Raw genomic sequence first — 8239 nt, forward strand, 5'->3', positions numbered from 1 at the left:
CGATGTTGACTGAAGATTACATCCAATTGATCGTGCTTTCCGGGATCAAGTTTTTGCTTTCTTATTTACGTTTTAATATTATTGGTAGTTTTTAGAAAGCTTTGTTTTCTCAAAGCATTGAGGAAATTGATTTTAGTCTTAATCACTAGTGATAGATTTTTGTAAACGATTTGATTTTCTAGTGATTAATTTTTGCCACAAGGCACTGCACAAATATTTATACTTGTGCATATTTAATCTCGTCCATCTATTTATTTTAAGCGAATTTGTGTTACACACTTTAATTTTCCGCTGCATGTTGCCTTAGATGTTGGAACATCTGGCACAACATTTAATTCCGGTAACACACAAATCCTCTGTTTTACACCTTATACTGATCTGATTAGTTTAGAGATACTTTATTATCTGTCGAACAACACAAAATTCTTTACAAGTGGTATCAGAGCCTACTCTTGATATACTAAGTGTTGATTCTGGTTTGTGTTTTGTCTGACAGATCTGATCAAATGGACACTTCATTTGCAAGCGCAGCACTTTGACCACCAGTCCTAGATGGTACCAATTACAGCCTATGGAAGGTCAAAATAAGATACTACATAAAATCTATAGATGAACGGGCATGACAGCATGTCATCAATGGATGGACTTCACCAATCATGATAGATCAAGAGGGTGACAACTTGCCAAAACCTGAAACTGACTGGACTGCTGATGAAGTGCAAAGTTCGAACTACAACTCAAAGGCCTTGAATGCTATATTTACGATGGTTGACACCAACATGTTCAGTTTAATCACAAACTGTACTTCTGCTAAAAGTGTATGAGATATTCTCCAAAGACACTGTGAAGGTTCTGAAAGTGTGCGACGAACCAGATTGAGGATGCTCACTTCCAAATTCGAGATGATGAGGATGGAAGAATCTGAGAACATACTCGATTATGATCGTCGCCTACGGGAAATTGCTAATGAGGCATTCAGTATTGGAGACTCTATCTCAAATGAGCGCCTAGTCAGCAAGGTCCTTCGTTCTATCCCCCAAAGATTCAACATAAAAATTTGCGCAATAGATGAGGCTAAGGATACTTCTCAGGTGGCCTTGGAAGACCTCATTAGTTCACTACGCACTTTTGAGATGAACCTGGATATGTAGAACAAGGATAAAGGGAAGACAATTGCACTCCAAGCGTCAAATGACTCCTACAACGAACTTCTTCAAATATCTCAGGAAGTCAATGATTCTGATCTCTGTGAGGATTCTATCTCCCTTATCACAAAGAAATTTGGTGATTATTTGAAAAGAATCAGAGATAAGAAGAAGGATACACAAACATCTAAATTTTCAAGTCTTCCTGCACCTGAAAAGTCACAAAAGTACCCTGCCAAGCAACAATTTCAACCACGGAGTGAAGGCAAGGGACAATACAATTCAAAAAGATATGATTTGGTGCAGTGTAGAGAGTGCAAGGGCTTGGACATTATGTCAATGAATGTGCTAACAGATTGCGAAATAACAAAGGATACAATGTGTCTCTAAGCGATGAAGAATCCGATGCTGAGGAGAAATCCACTGATGAAGAAAATCAAACATCCTTGACTGTATTATTGACAGAAAATCGCAGACTGCAGGTGAACCCTTTAGGTGTTGCCCTAGGTGTTGCCACACCAGGCCGCAACATCTGCAAACATTCAGCATGTTTAAAATCCACAACTTCTGGAAATTTGAGTGGAGATGATGAATCAGAAGCTGATGATGAAGAAATCACTCTTGAGAGTGTGCAAAAACTTTATGAAGAGTTGTTTGAAGATTGAACCAAAAGAAACAAGTTAAACTCGAGTCTTATGAAGGAAAACACTTATCTAAAAGCCGTAGTTGCCAAACTCGAGGTAATGTTGAGCAAAAAGGATTTGGAACTTGGAAAGACCAAAGAAGAACTTCAAAAGGCAACTGAAACCTTGTCCAAGTTTAACTCGAGCACCTCCAAGCTTGACACCATTCTTTCAATGGGAAGAGATGACAAGAAGGGTTTAGGGTTCAAATACAGTGTGCATGAAATTGGTGAATCTTCAACAACCACTGTTTTTGTAAAAGGAAAGACTGAAACATTCACACCACCAGAGTCTACACCATCAACCAAACGCCTTCCACCGAAAAGACAACCCACTGCACCTATTACTAAGCAGAGAAAACGAAGGTATGTATGCCATTACTGCTTCAAGCCTGGACATATCAGGCCATATTGTTTTAAACTCAGGGATAATCGCATGAACCAAAACCTAAGTCAGATGTTGCCTCAAATGTTGCACAACACTTTCCGCAACAACACCTCCAAGAATCGACCTACAGTAAGGCGGGTTTGGGTACCAAAGGTACAAATTCACTGTAATGTTGTATATACTTCATTAAAAACTAACACTGCAGGTTACTGGTACTTTGATAGCGGGAGCTCACGCCATATGACAGGGTCACGAGACTATCTCATCGATTATGTTGAACAAAAAGGTGGCAGAGTAACCTATGGAGGGGGAGCAAAAGGAAAAATTGTTGGAAAGGGAACTTTGAATATCGAATGACTACCAAAGCTCCACAATGTGCTCCATGTTGAAGGGCTAACCTCAAACTTGATAAGAATAATTCAATTATGCGATGGCAACCTGCATGTCAAGTTTAATAAGAATGTGTGTGAAGTTTTTGATGAATCTAACATTTGCATCATGACAGGTACATGGTCATCGGATAATTGCTACCAAATTGGTGAAGAACTGTCGTGCAAACAGGCACAAATCACTGAACTTGACATTTGGCATCAAAAACTTGGACATGCAAATTTTAAAACCTTGAAGAACCTGAGTAAGTATAATGCAGTAAGAGGTATGCCTAATCTCTCTTCTGGTATACCATATGTGTGCAGGGATTGTCAAAAAGGAAAACAGACTCGCGTGTCGCATCCAGTGTTGCCAACATCTGGGACAACACGCTGTCTGGAATTATTACACATGGACCTTATGGGTCCTATGGAAGTTGAAAGCCTCGGAGGTAAGAAATACTTTTATGTGTGCGTTGATGATTTCTCACGATTTTCATGGGTTAGTTTTATTAGAGAGAAATCAGATACTTTCGATGTAGTCAAAAATTTAATCACAAGAATAACCAACTTCCACAACCTGAAGGTAAGAAGGATCAGAACTGATCATGGTAAAGAATTTGAAAATATTTCGTTCTCATCCTTCTCTGACAGGAAAGGTATTTCACACGAATTTTCAGCACCAAAAACACCACAACAAAATGGCATTGCCGAACGTAAGAACAGGACTTTGCAAGAAATGGCGAGAGTAATGCTAACTTCAAAGAACATTGCAAAGCGTTTTTGGGCAGAAGCCCTTAACACGGCATGTCTTATTTCAAATAGGGTGTATTTAATGAGCGGATCAATGATGAAACTTAAAATTAATAATTTATTATATGTTAAAACCTGTATTTTAAAATTTAAGTTTCATTAAAATTATAAAATTATGTTATTTTAGTATTGTTTGTTTATATTTAATTATCTTACTAAATATGTTTTATTTTCAGGTTTTCTACGTGCTGGTAAAATAATGATAACTCAAGCTAGAAAATTCAAATGGAGGTGAATCAAACATGTTTGGAATTCTTGAGAAATTATCTACAACTTTGCAGAAGACATGATTGCCTAAAAAGTTCATTAAGATGATCAAATTGTGCAAATATCAAAAGGAGGACAAATTTACTTTTACTATGACTAGCATATAGTTAAAAAATCATAACTATTTCAATATTTAACCAAATGAGGTGAACCAAGTGGCCAAATTCATCTACAGACAATTCCCCACATGTTTGCCGTTTTGAGCAAAGTCAAATTCGGTGACTAAAGTTGTGGAACAAAGCATTGAAAGAAGGGACATGGAATTGAACTTGGAGGAGACAAAGAATACTATTGCAACTACATGGCATTAACAAAAATTTTGACCATTTCTCTCATTTAGCCTATAAATAGAGGCCTTGTGCTAGTTTGAGAATCATTCTATCTCATTGTAAAATATAGTGTGAGTGTGTATCAAAGTTCTAAGTTCCAATATATTTTCTTTCATGTTCTCAACAATGAGTGATATTTTAGTGTTGATCAAAAGTAAGATTATGGCAAACTAAATCTATTATGTCAAGGTGAAGAGGATGCATTCTTGGTGAAGTAAGATTGTTTATATTTTGTATATCCTTTCTTTATTTCTTTTCATTTAGCTAACTTATTTTTATTGTAGGTATAAAAATGAATTATTTGTTGTTATCAATTTACATCAAATGCTTGATACCATTAAAGTGGTTATCTTGATTTGTTGTTTAATTTCGATACAATAAATATTTCATCACTTATTATTATATATATATAGATATATATATATATATATATTTATATAATAATATTATAATATTTCATTTAGACGATAGCGTGGCTCTGCCGGTTGTTCTAAATGAAATATTATGATTTAATACTAACATCTAACAATCTAACATTTACTTTATCGCAACTAAATTTTATTTTTCGCATCTAACTTTTACTTTCTCGCAACTAACTTTTACTTTTCCGCAACTAACATTTACTTTATCGCAACTAACTTTTACTTTACCGCAACTAACTTATTAAATCAATATATTTCATTTAGGCAATAGCGTGGCTCTGCCGGTTGTTCTAAATGAAATATAATGATTTAATTTAACATTTATTTTATGCAATTATTTATTTATATAGTTAATTATAATTATAGGTACCATATATAAAATATCGGTTAATTCGGTATTTTTTATAGTGGGAACTATATTATATTATGTGTGTGTTTAATTTTCTTGGAACCATTATTTATGGTGGTTTCTTTTGTTTTACTTTTAGTTAAACAATATTACATAAACCAAGAATAAATCATCAAGCCTTGACAAAATTTATAATTTGTAAACTTCATTCTTGCATTTGGTAATCTATAAATTAATAAATTCAAACTCAAAATAACCTCTCTGAGGATCGATCTCGTACTTACGAAATATATTACTTGCAGACAACCTACACTTGGGTGAATTATTATTATAGTAGTAGCAAGTTTTTGGCGCCGTTGTCGGGGAGGTATAAATTAAGTTTATATTTGTTAATTATGTTTTATTTATAAGTATTGTGTTGTTTTTTTTGTATGAGTATTTGGAATCGAAAAAAAAGTGGTAGACTTATTCGAGTATCTGAAAATAATTTAAACATGGATGATAATTCAAATAATCAAGATAATAATAATAATAATAATAATAATAATAATAATAATAATAATAATAATAATAATCAAGAACATGATCAATTAAGAACACTTAGGCACCATATGAACCCTATTAGAACTAGTGCCCCATCTTGTTTAGTTTTTCCTCCTGATGCATCTAATTTCAACTTCAAACCTCAAATTATTCAACTTTTACCAAATTTTCATGGCTTAGATTCTGAAAATCCATATTTGCATCTAAGAGAATTTGAGGAAGTTTGTAACACTTATAATGATCAAAATTGTAGCATGTATATAGTTCGATTAAATCTTTTCCCTTTTTCTTTAAAAGATAAAGCTAAAACATGGCTACAAAATTTAAGATCAAGTTCAATAAGATCATGGGAAGAAATGCAACAACAATTTCTCAAAAAGTTTTTCCCTTCCCATAGAACAAACTCTTTTAAAAGACAAATTACAACTTTTTCTCAAAAACAAGGAGAAACGTTTTATCAATGTTGGGATAGATATAAAGAATTACTTAATACATGCCCACATCATGGTTTTGAAACATAGAGAATAGTTTCTCACTTTTATGAAGGTCTAATACCTAAAGATAGGCAAATGATAGAATTTATGTGTAATGGAACTTTTGAAGATAAAAACCCAAATGAAGCTATGAAATATTTGGATTCATTAGCAGAAAATGCTCAAAATTGGGATAATATAGGCACAATAGAACCACCAACAACTAAAAACAATAATTCAACAAATGGGGGTGGTATCTATAATCTTAAATATGATATAGATATTCAAGCTAAACTTGCATCTTTAGCAAGAAAAATTGAGTCATTAGAAATGAAAAAGAGTGGTCAATTAAAAAGTATTCAAGAAATTGTTTGTCATATATGTGATACACATGATCATGCTACAAAAGATTGTCCAACATTACCTTCATTTAAAGAATGTCTCCATGAACAAGCAAATTATGTTAACAATTATAAAAAACCAATACTAGATCCTTTTTCACCATCATATAATCCTGGATGGAAAAATCATCCTAATTTTAGTTGGAGGAATGATAATAATGCACAACCGTCACAACAATATTTTCAAAATAACCAAAATCATCAAGGTTATATTCCTTATATTACACCTCCAAGAAAAAACTTTGAAGATGTAATTCATGCATTTATCCAAAAGCAAGAGTCTATCAATATTCAAAACAGTCAATCTATGAGTGATTTGAAAGAAACTCTTGCAAAATTTGCATCTGCACTTAATATTCATGAAAAAGGAAAATTTCCATCTCAACCTCAACCTAATCCTAAAAATCAAAATCAAGAATTAAAAAATGAAAAAATTGATCAAATAAAATCTGTTATTACCCTTAAAAGTGGTAAAATAGTTAATGATCCATATACTAATGAAAACAAAGATCATTTAAAATCAAAGAGTAAGGATGATAATCCTGATACTTTTGAGAATGATGATACCTTAAATTTTAAGAATAATATGGTGAATGATAAATCATCTGAAATAGTAAATAAGACAAATAAACCTCCACCATTTCTTCATGCATTAACAAATCTTAAAAAACAAAAAAGTGATTCTGATATCTATGAAGTTTTTAAACAAGTGAAGATAAATATTCCATTATTAGATGCTATTAAACAAGTACCTTCTTATGCAAAATTTTTAAAAGACTTATGTACTGTAAAGAGAAAATTGCATGTGAAGAAAAAAGCATTCTTGGCTGAACAAGTAAGTTCTATTCTTCAAAATAATTCTAGTTTAAAATATAAAGATCCTGGATTGTCCAACAATTTCATGTATTATTGGAGAAAATAAAATTAAAAAAGCTTTGTTGGATTTGGGAGCAAGTGTGAATTTACTTCCTTATTCGGTTTATGAAAAACTTAATTTAGGAGAATTAAAACCCACTTCTGTTACTCTCTTATTGGCGGATAGGTCAATCAAAATACCTAGAGGTATTGTAGAAGATGTGTTGGTTCAAGTTGATAAATTCATATATCCTGTAGATTTTATTGTTTTGGATACACAACCAATAGAAGTACATAATGAAATTCCAGTAATATTGGGACGACCATTTCTAGCAACTTCAAATTCTTTAATTAATTGTCGAAATGGAATAATGAAATTGTCTTTTGGAAATATGACTCTAGAACTTAATGTGTTCAATTTATGTAAAAAACCAAGTATTAATGAAAATGAATATGATAATGAAATTGAAACAATTGTGGAAGAAAATATACAAGAAGAAAACTTAAATCAACAATCTGAAGTTTTTTCAAAGAAAGTTTTGAGTCTAAAAATAATTTTAAAAAAGATGATAATATAAAACTTGAATTAAAAGTTTTACCATTAGAATTGAAATATGTATTTCTTGGTGAAAATAAAACATTTTCTGTTGTAATTTCTTCCACTCTTTTGCCAAATCAAGAAGAAGATTTGATTAAATTACTTAAAAAATATAAAAATGCAATTGGATGGACTTTGAAAGATATAAAAGGTATGAATCCTTTAATTTGTACACATAAAATTCACTTGGAAGAAAATGCTAAAACATATCAACAACCACAAAGAAGGTTAAATCCACATATGAAGGAAGTTGTTAAGAATGAAGTATTAAAACTATTAGACGCTGGAATTATCTATCCAATTTCAGATAGTAAATGTGTAAGTCCAACACAAGTAGTACCTAAAAAGTCCGGCATCACTGTTATAAAAAATGAAAAGGGGAGAGTTATTACAAGCTAGGATTCCATCTAGTTGGCGTATGTGTATTGATTATAGAAAATTAAATGATGTAACTAGAAAAGATCATTTCCCACTACCATTTTTAGATCAAATTCTAGAAAAAGTAGCAGGAAATTCTTATTACTGTTTTCTTGATGGGTATTCGGGGTATTATCAAATACCTATATCATTAGAAGATAAAAAAAAAACTACTTTTACTTATCCTTT

General features: G+C 32.0%; 1 non-coding gene across 1 annotated transcript; it reads right to left on the reverse strand.

Annotated features, from left to right (window-relative positions):
• Positions 1-5706: 5706 nt before the first annotated feature.
• On the reverse strand, positions 5707-5817 carry LOC142521338 (small nucleolar RNA R71). Its single transcript, XR_012814132.1, has one exon. It is a non-coding gene; the product is annotated as a small nucleolar RNA R71 (small nucleolar RNA).
• Between the last annotated feature and the right edge of the window lie 2422 nt (positions 5818-8239).

The sequence above is a fragment of the Primulina tabacum genome, chromosome 1, assembly GCF_025594145.1.
Source record: "Primulina tabacum isolate GXHZ01 chromosome 1, ASM2559414v2, whole genome shotgun sequence".
Classification (NCBI taxonomy): domain Eukaryota; kingdom Viridiplantae; phylum Streptophyta; class Magnoliopsida; order Lamiales; family Gesneriaceae; genus Primulina; species Primulina tabacum.